Genomic DNA, 18179 nt, shown 5'->3' on the forward strand with positions numbered 1-18179 from the left:
AGCCTGGTTCCCATAATTCTAAGGTGTCGGCGCGCTCACGCGCAAACACACTCGGCCACCGTCTCGCCCAGAAAATTTGTGGTAAATGCACGTCATATATGTTTGTAATTTGTTATGTGCAATAAATAATATTCAACGTTACGAGGTCAATGACCGTTTGTTTATAATCGGAAAATATTACATTTTGTAAACTTATTATAATAGCTTAACTTTTGTGTGCATTAAATTAAAAATTGGAATACAGAATTATTTAGTTTACTTTTAAAATTACTGTTTCAGTTCCGATTCAAATTAATTATTACTATTCATAATGTAACTTTATTTTTGATCATGTATCAATCCGAAAAAACTAGTTTTATATTGAATCGATCATAAGTATTTCACAATAAATCTGTATTATAGTGACAATTCCATACATGTAATATTAAATTTGTTTCATCTGATGATTGAGTAGTAAGAAAAAAGTTACGTGTCTGCCTTTTTATGAATAATGTTTGAATGTGATGTACGTATATACGAAAATACGAATAAAATGTTTCAATAAAACGCTTATAAGACTAAGGCAATTCAAATCCATATGTATCAATAAATATGGACGTCAAATCCGTTTGTTGCGGTGGATGGTCTCGGTCCAAGACGTATCTGAATCTGGATCCATCTGGTGCAGACACAATGACAAGGGGGGTCGATACATCAGAGCCTCTGAAGGCTTTCAGATAACCACGGAACTGGAAGAGCAGGGCTGCGGCCGACCCAGATGGCAGTGATTGATTCCGCTTCCACCTGAGAGACCCATGCACATACATATATGTACATATACAAAACATAATATGTAGATATATACATATGTACTACACATACAGCGATGGCAAACTAGTAGATCGCGATCGCCTTGTCGATCTTGTCAAATATTTTTTTTTACGATCGTAGAAAAGAATTATAATATTTTGTTACTTACATATATATTTTACAAATAGAAAGTCGAGGTAAAATAAAAGTTCATGTGAAAAATCATCTGCTTTAATTTAAATAAAAAGTTATTTGCTTAAATATCAATAAAGAAATTGTAGCACATATGTATGTACCCAACATTTCAATGTTCCCATATTGGCTATTGAAGACCATTCAGAAAACTACCCAATTATTTTTAGACGATCGATTATTCTAGATCCCATTCACCGAGTTGCAAATTAACTGAGATGGAAATTCCACAAATTTAATTAATAACTAGACAATGCCAAAACTAATATACGATATTTTTAGAGAAATACTCTTAGAGATTTTATTTAGAGATTTTATCTTATTTTGCAGGATAATCATCGATTTGTTAAAACTTCAGTACATATTTTACTTATTATTTACCAAGTAATTAAATACTTTATACAAACTCAATCAAATTCTTTTCCCGAGTCATTATCATACATTATGTATGTATGTATGGACGTATATTTTAAATAGAGTACAAATTTAATAAAAAAATAAAATACACTTAAATTATATATCTGTTCAATTGCCCTTTCCTCTCCAAATTCAAATAACTGGGATAAAATTAAATATTAATTCCCAATTAAAAAGAGGATAATTTTTTCTTCAAATACCAATATTAAAATTAATTTGAATCAAAATATTTCAAAAGAGACGGCGGTACGGCAGCAAAAAGAGGAAAATTTAAAAGTAAAAAGCAATTCAAATTGGAAAAAAAGGTTAGCCGTTCCCGACACATAGACCCCTTTCGCGCGTCTCACGAAAATTTGAAAAATTAAAAACACACAGTTTGGATAGGAGAGCGAGCTCCGGAATTTGCATAATACTCCGAGGACGACTCTCGTCGCTGCACGAGTGCGACTTTTGAGTACCGCTGGTTGGTCTAAAGCTGTGTGTGGTGGTGTATAATGGGGGTGGATGGGTGAGTGGGTGGATGGGTGATAGTATGGGGGTGTGTTTACCCGGTTTTGGGGCGGTCGCGATTAAAGCGTGCATACCTCGGCGAAATTTCGGTGCCTAACTGGCCCCCAGCCCCGTACCTTTACTGCCCCATGAATAATATCCACGTAACACTTGAACGAAACCTACCCGGGGCCGAATTATTCGCATAATTCAAATGATAAAAATTAATTGTTTATCCAGTAATGGTAACGACCTCAATATAAATTTAGCCAATGCAACGCATGCGCTCTCCCGTCGCTTCCGTTTTGCATTTTGGGTCCATCATTCTCAATGCATCACTTTCTAGAGAAAATCACCAATTGAAACTATCAATTATATTAAAAACACATCTGAAGTACATATTGTAAAGTTTTATATTATTTTAAAATACATGAGTACTTAGCTCAACTTCCCATGTCAAATATGTAGATACAACATGTAAATATTCATATATAAATTCGGATTGAGTAATTCATAATGACATGGTTTAGGAATAGCCCTAATTCTTTTCGAAAACGAATATCAATTTAAATTATTGGTTATTTGAAAGAGACAGAGAGAGAGAGAGATAAGCCTTGGGCTACTTGATCGGTAGTGTGGGTGTGATAAGAGAAAGAGGCAAATATCCGGCTCGTCGAATCAACCAGATGTTATTCACACAGAGCTGTATTTTGCACATCTGCTGAAATTGTCAACTATCAGATAAATAAATATTATCGGAGGTTCAGAAAATTCAAACATGATTATGTTCAATGTTTTCTTATCCATTGCTTACTAAAGAGCATATACAATATGTATGTAGCAGGAAAAGTCGCTGTTAAATTAAAAATACCTAAAATTTCTAAATATCCCGTTTAATTGATTAAACGGGATAGATATATTATAAATAAAAAAAACCTTAAGGTTTTGTATGTACATATACATACATACATATATGCTTAGTTAGACGATTTTAATTATTTAAAACTTTCAAAACCAATCCCGTTTTTATTTCATAATTTTACTCATTCACTAGTATTACAGCTTAGTTATAGAATATTCGTTTAATTTGTAAATATGTAAATTTTAAATCGTGTAATCACCACTCCCCTTAATGGAAGTGATGTGCATTTCGTATCGACGCCAATGGAAAAGTTTGTCAAAGGAGCATTCAAGATTTAACTAATCCAGCACAGAATTAGATTGCTACGTATTCAAATAGTATGGGGTGTGACGTAAATGTTGTATAAATGAATTCATGGCAAGATGTTCGGTCTTTGATGTAGCGAAGGGGTTGTGTGACAGTCCGTTGACCATTTAGTGTGTTTTTTGCTCCAATACACGATCATTTTTTAAAGTTCTGAAACACTTCGCAACTCGCCCCTTTTGCCGGTACAAAGCGGTACATCGCCTGAAAGGGTTTCCGTGTAACGCTTTAACCCCGCGATGGGGGTTGTTGTGTACAGCAGGATAGGGGTAGTAGACCGATCCGCATACTCGCAAGAAATTTCGGGTCGACAAGCCGAACCGAACGTGAAGCAAATATCAACCGGAATCGATCTGGATCGAAATCGGATAAAACGAATAATTAACTACACAATGCATCAGACACATGTGTTTATTCATAGATCAATGTATCCAAATTACGCTGATCGAACGAAACTATTTTCGAATAACGAAAACATATTGAAATAAATATTTGTGCTAAACCATAAATAGTTATACGTATAAACATGTTTGGAGTTGATGCGTATAAAAATATTTAATAAAATATTAAAATTTTCTACAATTTTGAAACTAGATCAAATTTATGTATTGTTCATGACATTGAAATAAAATTAAAATGACGGGTTGATAGTTAAAATAAAAAAAAAGTTATACGATCTCTGAAGATACTAAATCTAGGCTTTATAAGGGACGGATATTTTCTCAGCGAACGTAAAGAAGGATATAACAGGAAATGACGATTTTGAATCCAAAAATCTTTCGTAAGCCCACTGAGCCAAAAATATATCATTACGCATTTTATTTAATGACCAATAAATGTGAATAAATCGATTACCTTTCAACATAGTCGTTCGAAGTAACAAATTAGTTCAAAGAAATAGTATCGTTAATAAATAGGTTCGTATGTACATACATATATATTATAATATCATTTTTCAATGTCGAAACGGGCGCGATACATTTCTGGGAACACAATCGAATCACGAAATTCATACCCTACGGGGAATAGTCGAACGGAGCGGAACATCTATAAATGTATACACATTGAAATATATTAAAGTAATAACAAAGCATATTGCGTTCACGCTAAAAGGGCAATTCAAAATCAATAAACAATATTGCGAATCCAAAGTGACAGATACCGAGTTGTGTTATTTTGTGAGAGAGAGCGTTTCCCGACACTTGTCGCTCCCCTGACACCTACACGTGTTGCCACCTAAGAATGCGCCCTCAAAATGTGGGACGCGTCTACTAAAAGTACATACAAACACATTTTTTATAAATAAAAATACAAATAAAACTGGTATCGTCAAACCTTCACAGCTTATTTGGATACTTCTCATTCTATTTCAACGTTACGACACACAGTAAAGATAAATCGAATTTAAATCGCCAATTGCAATCGTCTTAATATTCAAACTATTCATTACACTGACGTTTATTTATACTTAACTTGATGATTTTGTGTATGGGCACGGATCTTGTTATCAATTTTTGATCTATTTACGCCGAGCCCAGTTTACAAATATAAATATTTTCGAAAAAAATATAATTTTCGATCAAATCCCTCTCTCCCAAAAAGTCTTTGGGCAGATACTGGTACAAAATGTTACAATTATTTGTTGATGGTGGGGTAGGGTGATATTGAATTTGTTTCGATTAAATAGCGGTAAAAAGTCTAATATTGTTGCTACATCAATATTATCCCCCGTTTGAATAGTGAGCGAAAGACAAATGAAAAATAATATTTAAATACAATAAAAAGCCCAAATTCACATATTTTTCTTATTATTTTATTGCGTATTATGTGGACGCACAATCCACAACCGACCCCAACACAATAAATACCCACATAACAAAAATTCCTAATTTGATTTCATGCATGTAAATATTTCACGCGTTGAATATTCCTTACGAGCGAAAAAATACACAGAAGATAGAAAGCATCGGCGAAAAACTCATCAAAATACGAATATTCCGAACAACTGTTGCCAGTCTCTGTGAATGGATACTTTCCACAGTACGGTGAGCACAAATGAGAAAACACACCATGGAAAAATGTTATATTGCAATCAAAGCGACTGCGAAAGCTCGTGTCAGTAGTTCGAGCATTCCAAAATAAATAAATAAAAGTCAGCTTTAAATTCGCGCTATTGGAAATGGCTAATTTTCACCGCGCTCCCCTCTCGGAAAAGCTTTCATTGTGCCACTGGAGATACTTGGCCGCGTTAATCTTTACGGAAAGCTTTCCCTCTGAACATTCGCTTATATATCGAAGGATTGGGTCACAACTCAAATACAAATATACTCAAAAGGGAAAACGGCATAGCGGTTAAATTGACCGACCCATAAACTTTGAGTCGAGCTCATTCAATAATACGTTTATACACAAAATAGCTTTAGATTCTTCGCCGAATAGCGATTTCGATATATTAAGCAAACACTCCCCCTAATGAGAAAATTTACATCATATCATGTTACGCCATGTAAAGGAATCACCTCAATAATATCATATATCAAAATAAATTTTTGTCAAATAAATTTTTCATATTAATTAGGGCCTTGTGCTTTGCGTCAAATATCATAACGTAAATTTTTTCCTCGTTAATTATATTCGCGATAATCTGACACGAAAAATGGAGTGAAAGTTAATACGTGTGTCATCAAAAGAAGGCTGCGCGGCTGTCGGCAGCCTCTTCAGACTCGGCAAGAGAGATGTTGGGGCTGCTGAAGAAGACGTTAAGAGTCGAGTAGGATCTCTTGAGAGCTAAGTAGGCTCTATGGGGATATCAACAGAACCTGTCATCCCTCAACATCACATATTTGAATTCTTCAATATCCGCGGACAAAAATTTGGTGTTTTCAGCTCGAATGTTAGTGAAGAAAGTATGTACATTTAAATACAATAAAATCATTATATTCTAAAATTAAAAGGTATCTAAATTAATTTTATTATATTAATTTTATTATATTTTAATCTTAGTCAATTTTCAATAAGACTAATATCTATCGTAATTGATGATCGTTTCATTTTCAAAAAAAATATTTTTTTAGAAAGATTCAATTTCTCAATCGAAAAGACTTGGGACTTTCTAGAAATAAAAACAGCAAAATACAGATTATGATTCTATTATTACAATACATAATATCGGTTATTTATTTATTAATAGTTTTGGACCATTGTGGCATTACAGGAAGAACCTAATGCGCCACAATGGCCCACATTTGATAAATATATAAAAACAAGTAAAATTAGTAAAAAGCAGAAAACATGGTAAAATAAAATAATAAAAAAGTAACAAAAGGAAAATAATACATCAGAAAAAAAATGAACAAAAGTGTAAAAATCAAAAGTTAAATCCAAAAATCACATTATTTGTTTGCATTGAACAAAATTAAAATAGTACATAAAAATGTACAAAGGAGAAAGAAAAAGTAAAATAAAATAAAACAAAATATGAATAAAAAATAAAATCACAGCGAAGCCCAAATATAAGAGAGTAGATTAAGATTCCACTCATACATCACATTCAAATTAAGAAAGTAATGATGAGCGCAGGTTACCAGATAAATATGTTAAAATAATATCCGATAATCTACGCTCCCCAAGGTGGAAAATATCACATTCAGGGACAGCAGCAACGATTTCATTGAGAAGTCGAATAGCTCTTGGAATAGGAGCCATTCGAAAAAGAGCTGTGCGAGTAGCAGGTACAACCATCAAATGATGATGTCTACCACGCACATAATTATTAGGGACATAAAGTCCCAACTGTTCCAGCAACAACGGGCATGACGTATTACCACGCAATAGCTGGAGAACGAAACGAATTAACGAGAAGTTTCTCCGAAGTTCAAGGGAATTATACCCAAGCATGCCCAAAAGGAAAGGAGTAGGATAGAGATATGGGTAGTACCCATACTCTTTCTTATAAAGAAAACGAAGAAATGCTTTTTGCACTTTTTCTATAATGAGAGAGTAGTTTGCTTCATGCGGATTCCACACAATCGCATTATACTCTAGCTTACTTCTAACAAGCGAGTTGAAAAGCAAGCGAGAAGACATGGGGTTGGTTATATTTAAGCATGTCGAAATTGATGATTTATATACATTTAATCAATCCAAATATAGATGTATGTAACGCAGAATGATCAATTGTTCGCATTTCATTGGAGAACGCATACGTTTCAGTTTCAATTTTCATTATTAGGCGGATAGCAGAGGAAATGACTAAAATTTGAATAGAGATTACCTTAGGCGAAATTACACCGTGGTCATCTCGTCTATTTGGACACCGCTGCCTTCGTCTAGCTGCTCTCACCGGGCTGCTGGATGGGGTGGAAGGTGAGTGGGAGTGAGTGGGTAGAAAACCCACCCGCCCACCCACCCACTCGCCGGCAATAGGGTACCGAAGACTACACACCGACTGGGCAGGCAAATGATCACAACCGATTTCAATTTGAGGACACCTGAGACGAAATTGATTTCGTCTCGATGCCACCTCTATCTGCTGGTATTCAAATAATGCCCCCTCAATATGAAAAACGCTCCCCATGGCCTCTATTATTACCCTCCACCACGTAAATATCCGATTGCAAACATTCGAGTTTATTCGCGACAACAACCGACGACGACGAAGATCGAGGAAAAAAATAAATAAGCGCTTATTGAATTTGTTTGCCGTTCGTTTGCTTGCTTTTTTGGCGCAAACTTTTTATTATCAGTATTATATTTATTTTGAAAATCGATAAGCGATTTGTGAAAGTTCAAGGCTTGTTTTGGTTTTTCTTATGTAATTTTATTTAAATTAAGCTGCCCGAGGCGGAAGAAGAGAAAAATAAAAAAAATAAAGAGGGACTTACGTACGTCAATTTAAATGGAGTTTTAAATAGGTACTGATTTTATATGTATTTGTTACCTTGCTTCGCATTTAAATTATTTCAGTAAATAAATTATTCCACAATGATTTATATAAAATAAGCTAACTACCTCCCACTCCCCTTCCTATTCTCGATACCTCACCACTGTAAAATATATCTAGAAAAGCATTTTGTTTAACAAAGATATTCAAATTTGTGTAAAAAAACCGATCAATACAAATCCAACTCACTTTTTTATCTATTTGAAACATTTTTTTAAAGAATTTGCATAAGTTTGAATTTTTAAACCCGTCCGTCCACTCAATGGGAGCGAAAAAAAGACTAACGTCATCAAAAATTGGAATTTAAGTAATCCTCGATTATTTTAATTAATAACGAGAACACTTCACAAAACATACACCTACATATAATAGAAAATATGATTATATTTTATATAGAGTTATTTCTAATATTAGAAGTAAAACACCCGATTCCGAACTAATTAATAAAAAATAAAATTTGAAAACAGACAATAAGTAAATATGTATAATTTTTTTCCATACAAAATATAAAATATATACATATGTACATACATATATGTTTATTAAATCGTCGTCTTTAGTTAATATTATGTATTAGATGTATCATGAGCATATATAAGAATTGTAAATAGATATTTGAACTCTTTTTCCTATTATGCGGTACATTAAAATTAGAATATTATAATACTATGATTAATAAAAAAAATTAAATTAAAATTGTAAAATAGAAAATGATCAGTAGATCAGTAGCTATTAAAATATATATAAGATGAATTGTGAACATAATTTAGTAATAATAAAAATCATTTAAAAATCAAAAATACATACATATATTTTTAGCAAAATACATATATTTACCTCAAAAAGACACGTGGTCACATTGCTCCCAGCCGAAATGCACTCACTTGCACTGACAATAAGTGCTATCACATGTTCAGCACGCGGCTGCGCACGCTCTCGCACACTTTTATACAACAGAGGGGAGGAGGGGGGGAAGGGTTGAGAGGGGTAAGAAATCTGAGGGGTGGGGGGTGGGGTGTCAAATCTTGTCAAAATTCTGAGTAAAAATAAAAACAAAACAAGGCGAAAAAACGGTCAAAAACTAGGGAAAAGTGGAAGTGGCAAGCGGACAGAGTGTAAAAAGTTGCTTTTCGCTGCGTGCAGTCGATCTCCGTGAGTTTTGTTTGTCGGTTTGTTGGTTTGTGTTGATGGTAGGTAGTTGGTGCGCGCGTGCTGCCGGCTGCGAGCGTCGCGGCGCTTGTGAGCGCGTCGCCGTGGCCGCGCAAGCGCAGCGCTTTTCCCCAACCCCGCTTTTCCGCTTTTCCGACTTCCACCCCCCCCCTCCAGAGGGCTGGACGTGCCCCCTGTTGCTTCTGTGCCCCTTCCTCCCCCGTGCCCCATCCACAGACCGCCTAATTGCGATTCATGAGCCTTTAAAACGCTTTCACGACGAGCCATCACGAGAAGACGACACTACTACCGTGGCACGTCCACCTACGACCGCTGACCGCTCGCTTCCCTTCCCTTCCTATCGCCTGCCCTTCGTAAAAATTATTTTTTAAAACTTTCGGCAGAATCAGCCGTCTTCAACCCGCAAAAAACTAACTGCATATTTTTAAATTCTATCATAAAATTGTAAAATTAACTCACTAATAGCGCCGATGTATACCAGTATACATATGTAGATGTCGTCATTTTTCTTCTAGTGTATTGGATTTGATGTATTATTCTGGTATTCATGTCAAAGTTTTCCACCATTTACAAAAGGTTGATATTAGTGCTTCCAATCCCGGAAGATTACTACAGCACCGGGATTGCGGTGCTAGCAATTTCCAATCCCGGGATCCCGGTAAAACAAATGTATAACAAAAAAAGGAAAAAAATGTTTGATTGCATATTTCAAAACCCACGGAAAAAATACTCCTCATATTGACGTTCTTGTTTTGAAAATTTGGCTACATTCTTTTAATTTTCGGTTCGCATCCATTTCTAGATTTCAAGATTAAATAAAAGACATCCTTCATTGATTCGTCTTTTACAAATAGTTTGTACCGTTTAGAAATTATTTATCGAAACAAAAGAGTGTGGATAAGAACCCAAATATTGTCAGACGAAAAAATCGAAAGCAAGCTGAAAAGAGGCTAGTAAAAAAGAGAACACCTATAATGGGAGGTACCATTTCCGGTCAACTTGAAAATTAAAAAAAAATGTACGTCGTATCGATAATAATTTCAGAAACCGATACTAAGTTTCAGTACGATAGGACGAACGGTGTTCAAAAAATCCTCAAAATACACTGAAGTACAGTACACATACAGATATACAGACACACGTGAAAACGTGATGAGTGATCGATTCTGAGTTCGAATCAGTCAAAATATGCTACAAATATCATTGCAGTTGAGCACAGAATCTGCGACACAATACAGGCCGTTGATACCATTTCGTGGGAACGGCAAGCCGGCGTCAAAACGGAGAAAACAAATGGACTATGACTGTCATTGCTCATCCCACCATTTTTCATTATAAAATGTTGTTTTATGTTTTTTCTTTATTATTTTGTAAAAATTATATTTTTAAAGAAATTTTGCCAGCACCGTAATCCCGGTATTCAGACTAGTTTCAGCACCGGGATTCACGGTACCAGAAAACACTGGGATCCCAGGATCCCGGGATTGGAAGCCTTATTTGTTAAGTATATTTCAAAACTTTTGACTCTCCATTTAAATTCATATAGTACATATCTATATACATATATAAGCCAGCAATATGGCTTAGTGGTAGCGTGTATGTTTAACACGAAGTGATCAGTGGGTTCGATTCCCCATACTGCTGGTTAGATTTGGGGGTATTTGTGACTCCAAATCGATCGTTTCATATCAGAGTTTACCAATTTTATCTGATCATTGTTGAAACGGTTCCTCAAATTTGGCAAAAATCATCTTTCCTGTTGTCACAAATCTTCTGTATTTATTGTGTGTATAATTTGTAAAAATGATGTACAAAATCTAAATCCATAGATGTCTCTATGGATTAGTTCTGTGATTAATTAATTAATTGTTATTTCGTGTTCTTCAGTTTCTGGAAATACAGTGATTTATGTAATAATAAAATGCTGCATTGTTTATAATTATTTGTCCAGGAAGGCGCATTGGGGTGTTACAGGAGCTATTGTGTGCATGCCCGCGATGGTTTCTGTAAAAAAAAATCTCCCAAAAATGGGAACGGAAACGGGAAAAACGGGAATGAGTGGCATTGCAACGCAATAATTTCAAATGTTTTCGCATCTCCACCTGCCTTATTAGGGTGAAATAAACAAAGAATTGAATAATTTCAAATGTGTTCGCTGCCTGCGTTTTTCCGACAAACTATCATTACTAGGGAACGGGAACGGGAATTGCATGCGTTATTGTAGCATTGCAACGCATACCAGGTTTAGCTAGTATTTATATGTATAATATATAATCCACAGCGTAGCTCACTGTTTGAGCCGATGCATACCAGTTGATAGATCATGGCTTCAAGTTCCAGCCGGAATCGAATAATTATTCGATTCATATACGCTTCTGGCGAGATCTGGGTGGCTATTAAAACCCAGATCGACTGAATCCTGCTTAAGTTGCCGATTGTCTAGCTTAATTGTTTTGATGGAACCAATCAATCATCATCCTCCTCACCCTTCCCTTAAGTTTCTCGCTAATTCGAGTTTCTAGCATATCGAAATTGTTGATTATTATGAATATGTTACCTACATACTCTGTTAAAATGTGCTCTCGCAATTTCGCTGTATATCGAATTTGTTGATTTTTTATTACAACAGTTTATCTATTGGCTCTATTATATTGTAATGTTAATATTGTAAATCTGACCATGGGTGTTGCCTTGGGGCAAATTGCCAGGACACCTATGGTAGGACTTTAAACTAATTTGCAGTATTGTATTGAAGCTATGCAAAAAATGTATCTTTGTATCTAAAAATGTAAAGTTAATTACAATAATATTCACAAGGAAAAAATATAACACAACAGTTACAATAATAAAATATTTAGATGAATCGTAATAAAGCAACTACAATATTTTCATAAATCGTAAACTAATTGTACATTTTTCGCATAAATAACGGGTGAATCCATTTGTCCCAATTATTTTTTAAATTTGATAAAAGATAAAACGTGGATAGAGAGAGTTATTAAGCGTGTGAATTTTTACATTTTATTCATTACATATGTACATACATATCTACGAGTACGAGTAAATCTGTTAAATTCATAACATTTCATCATATTTAAAGCAAAATATTACATATACACTGCTAAAATTAAATAAAAAAAAAAAACACAAGAGTGAATTAGTATTGACAATTCATCGAGAAAAAAGGTTTAGAAAAACTAGGCTAAACGACAGTTTTAACGGCAACGTCGTTAAAATATTCGGTACTCATTAATGTGGGCGACATCACTAAAAAAAATCTCCAACACAGATAGGCATGGTATAGATTTTCCTTTTATGAAAGCCAATCTCCGTTTACAGATTGGACGCTCATTAAGGCAACCGCAACAAATATAGTCCGTTCATAAATAGGGTGTGCAAAATTTGAATGTACACACGTTCTTATAGATACATGTATCTACCGTTTAATCGAAAATTTAAATTTTCCATGAAGAATTAAAAAAAAAATTGAGGTCCAGTGGTGTAAAAAAACTTAAGCACTCGTTTAAAAATATTTTATACTACTTTGTGATTACAGCATTTCTGTTTTAGGTAATAAAAAAATATATACTACATGTCATAATCTGCGTCGTACACATTGTGTATATTATACTTGTGTATGTATGCATAATGTTTACTTTGGTTACAAACTTCACTGGTGATAAATATTCTCAGAGTTCCGAACGGTAACAAACTACAAACACAACACTAAGTCTTACATCTTGCATTCGGTTTTCATGCATACGTTTAACGTGACGATACTAACCAAACTAAAAGAGATTAACTGATTAACTTAGAATCACCATAAATAGTCAAGATTTAACTAGGTACTTACATATGTACATATGTATGTAATTCTATGCAGGATAATATTACACGAGCAAACTACATAGTCAAATAACATGTGCGTCAAATTTACAAAAAAATATGTAATCATAAGAATCCAAATGAAATAAAACACTGTACATCCATAAAATATTGTACCATATTTATCCCAAATCTAAATAGAAAGATTTGTAATCTTTGTAAAGATTTGTAAAGGAGGCGTCTGGAAAACGAGCTGTCACCGCCCCGATCCGACACAATATTCTAATGTAAAATTTAATGAGTTCGTTAATGATTAAACTACTCTAGCTTCATGTCAGAGACATTAGCTTACTTGAATGTTAGCTTTAACCTCTTAACCCTCTCCCCCCCCCCCCGTATGTCGATAAGATATCAAAGCTACCTAAAGAGTGGAAGTGAAGTGAACCTAATAAAAAGGTTGTAAAAATAAAAACCAATTATGTTATTATTATTATAAAACAATAATTATAACACGCTATAGAATTCATGCATATACATATGTATTAATTTAATTAAAGCTTAAATATAATATAACACGAAAAACAAAGTCGTTAGATATTACTATCTACATACATATATATATATACATACATATATTCAATTCTAATATTGCTATACCTATTATGATAATATAATGCCGTACGTTCCGAAATCGCTTAATATCATCCGCGTACAAAAAGGCGAGAAACGCCACAATGGGACTTGGCTTACGATAATCCGAAAATAATTTCGGCCCATAAAATGTGACAAAGAGTTAAATTGCGGGTGAGAGAGGAGAGATTCGCAACGAGCCCGCGCGTGCCACCAGACCCGGGCCCACCGTTTGAGGAGCATATGCAAAGATGGGGGGTCGCGAGAAAGGGGGAGCCAGGGGGCGAATGTAACAATTAGGAGAGGATATCGCATTGTCTTTGGGCCGTACGTAGGTGGTGGAGAGCACGTTCCGAGCCCGGGCATATTGTTGCCGAGAGTGAGGTTTTATTATTGTGGTGAAAAAAGTTTTACTACCTACCACCCACCCACCCAACCCCGTCAGTGATATTGCACACCATTTTATGACCCCCCCCCCCTCTCCTCCCACTCACTCACACTCGAATGTTGCAGCTGCCTTAATAAAATATTTATATTGTTTTCCTTATGTTCCTTACTTTTTTTATCACGCGTAATATACGCTATGTTCTTCTTCATTTTCATACAAATTATTCCACCTCAAATGTATGTATGTACATACATACATACATATATTTACGCAAAGCTGTGTGAGGCATTTTGAGTTCGCCACGCAACATCTAAATCACAAAAAAATAAGTACAAATTTACCGTACCGTCTTGTTTCAGTGCCAAATGTTTATTGTATATAACAAAAGCACCTACGACGAATGATGAAAAATATTCATAGGGTTCATTATATGAGTCGTTATATTTGAAAGTGGCGGAAATTCAATTTTCATTTCCAGAACAACTATTTCTGTTTTACTTCATTCACAAGTTGTTATCACTTCTTTTAATTCGATATATCCAGAATCTCGGAAAAGGAGAATAAACGTATCACAGGCCACCAGTATTTTTAAATATTGTTAAACGCAAAACATTATATTAAATGTTTTGCGAAAATATTTCTCGAAACGAAGAAAAGTGAAATTATGCCACTTTCAATTATAACGGCTCATATGTACATATGTATGTATGTACATACATAATACAATCATTGACAAATGTATTAGGCCACTAGTGAAAAATGCTTTTCACCTGCATCACATCTTAATAGGAATTTCTCTATTGTTCAGCCCTGTTTTCTCTTCCTTGGGTTTATTATTTTATTATTTAAAAAAATAAATACGAAATTGGCCTTTTTACACAAATTATGGATAGAAGTTGTTTTTATCATTTGCGTTTCTGTTTTGTTTGTTTTTTATTAAATGCACATTATTTTATTCAAAAAGGCCATTAAATACGGAAATCGAGTGAAAGGATTATTTTAATCCAAGTTTTTATTTAGATTCAAGGCAGTACAAACGGCGTTAAATAGATACAGTGATATTGGTTCTATAAAAAAATAACCAAAAATTGGAAGAATAAAGAAGAGAACACGGTGTCAAAATCTCATTTTAACGACCACGTCTTTCGAAATCCCAAATACAAAATTTTCTTCACGAACCGTAAAAGGATGTCTGACGGAAGCTGTATTATGGAGTTGCAGGGTCAGAAAGAAGCCACTGCTATATACATACATATATGTATGCATTTTAGTTAACATTATTTTTAGTTAAGTTAATGTTATCGAGGGAAAATGATCACCAAGAATTAATCAATACAAATTCAATAAAGTTTCATTTTTTCATGAAATCTTTTCCACCGTCTTCTCAAGCTTATCATCGTCTGTATAAGCATTCAATCTAAATTTATATCTATAACCAATAAATAAAAATAAAAAATCGTTCAATCCAATCTCAAGTGCAGACTTTTACACTTTAAAGGCTCATAAACACACTTGATCGATAAAATAGGTACACGGGAGTGGTTTTTGCGCCATACATCACTCAGCCGCTAAATGAGCTAATAGAAAGGCGAAAGCAGGAGATCCAAAGCACACACAAAATACGAAAATTTTGAATAAACCGGCGCGATCTTTATCAAAATTAACGGCAACCGCTCCGGAACCGTTAAGATCTCCAGATCACGACAAAACAATACGTTGTTAATTTATAAATTAATTCGATAAACATGACGTCACATCGACTAGTATGCGAACGCTTCGAGGGAAACGAACCGTTCGTAATATCGTCGGCAGTTTTTCGCATCCCCCCCTCTCCCCCGTTATTTTCACTGTTTATTAAATCCGAGGAATTCCACCCACCGCCCAAGGAAAGAGGGTGAATATATGGCAGTAGGAAGAGAAAAGGAGAGGCCCGGAAGACTCTGGTGTGATCCAGAGACAGCTGCTCATAATAATAACGCCAATGAATATTTAAGGTACGTACAAATGACTGCCAATGAGTGAGCGCCGCCGCTCCTCATTATACTTTCACGCCCGAACTTAAATTCGCCAACTTTGCCCTCACATTCTGACTTTTGCCACCATCACTCTCCTACTCCCCCCCCCCCCCATTCCCCCTACTCATTTGCCTCCCTATAATTTATATCGCGCAAATATTCGACGCCTCATAATTTAGTGCACACGAACGAGCGGCCCCCCCTCCTCGTCATCATCCCGGTAAATATATATATAAATTGTATAATATATTTATATTAAAGTCGAAGTTCATAGCCTTACACCGGGAAGCGTAGAATGCGACGAAAATGGAAAATTTCGTCGCGGGTCGGGTCGAATGAAAATTCGCGGCATTTTTTTAAATTTAATTTTTTACGATATAAATATATTCATATACCATAGGCACATAAAATTTCCAGAAAATGGGGAGCACAGAGCATTTTAGAAAATAGATCATTTCTACATACACTCATCACTAGAGACACGTATTTTGGGCATCTATTTTTGTCAATTTTATCATTTTCATTTTGCATTTTAGCGTTTTGGGGCATTAAAAATGTACAATCTTAGCGTCTATCTAGCATCTATTTTTGTGAAGAGTTTAATTTTAAATAATAAACAATTTCGATTAATTGTAATAAAATTTATATACATATACACAATTTAAAGACAACACAACAATTAAAAAATAATAGAAAAATTCAAAAATGTTTTGTAGTTAAAATTATAAAGAAAAAAACATGAATATTAAAAAACAAAGACAAAGAACATGAATATAAAAATATGATACCAATTAAAATTTATTAAAACTCAACATGGAGCATATTTCTACAGATTCTTTTTTGAGATTCGTGCGACGATCGGTAACAATTACATTGTATTTACTAAAATGTTTTTCAGCATCCACCCTATTGACGGGACACCAAATAGATTTTAGAGCTGTGCAACCAAACTCTTCATATTTAATTTTTTTTGCCATCAATAACAGCAATATATTCGGCGTGACTTCACTTTTTATATTCTCTATTAATTGTCTAAAAAAGTGCTGATATCCTTCCAAACATTGAGTTTCTGTTAAAACATTAAACAATGGCAGGTTTCTAAAAAACAAAACCGTTTCTTTTACATTCATATTAGATTTTGTACCTGCCACAGATGGATTGAATAGTTTACTCAATGTTTGGAGGAATTTACTTGTCTCATTTAGTCTTGAATGCGATTCTAGTTTTAAGACACTTTTTTGAGCAGCCTTTTGGATACACAGCTCTTGTCTTCTTTGGTTTACAGTAAGTAGTAGACAAAAGCAGTTGCTTGATTTCGACAGAAAAAACATCATCTATGGTTAACTGCCAGCTCTGTTTTATCCCCTCAATTTCTTCACATAATAAATGGGCAAAGGGATAGGAAGGCCCTTCTAAATTGTCTATTAATTTTATGCAAATTTAGCTTTTGTTTGTTATTTTAGCATCTATTCGCATATTTTACGAATTTAGCATCTATTCCGAATGTTAGCAGATATTGAGCATTTATCGCAAAATGCCCAAAATACGTCTCTACTCATCACACATCATATATATTAAATGCATGACATGTAAATAAGCAATCTTTCGATTTAGATAATATATTTCCCATTTTCTGCAATTTTTTTCAGTATGCTAATATTACTGAATTGTTTCCCATTTTCTGCAATTTTTTTCAGTATGCTAATATTGCTGAATTGTTTCCCATTTTCTGAAATTTCTTTCTCAACTATTTAAAATGATTTTAAAAATAAATTTTAATTTGTCAATATTTTTGTCAGAAATGAATACAATATAAATATTTTTAAAACAGGGCAGGCATATCGGTTTCTAAAACGTGGGTTGTAAGCCGATATTTCGTGATTTGACATACATATATACGTATGTATGTACATGTACATATACATACATATGTATATATAAATTTTATCACGAACACGAGTCCCAAAGCCTCGATTAAAAACTTACCATTCTTAAAAATCGGTCAAGGATGAGAACCACAACTTTTGAATGTTTTTATGGTATTAAAATGTCCCTTTCTTTTTTTTTTATAAAATGACAGCTAATAAAATTCGTTCA

The sequence above is a fragment of the Arctopsyche grandis genome, chromosome 4, assembly GCF_051622035.1.
Source record: "Arctopsyche grandis isolate Sample6627 chromosome 4, ASM5162203v2, whole genome shotgun sequence".
NCBI classification, from domain to species: domain Eukaryota; kingdom Metazoa; phylum Arthropoda; class Insecta; order Trichoptera; family Hydropsychidae; genus Arctopsyche; species Arctopsyche grandis.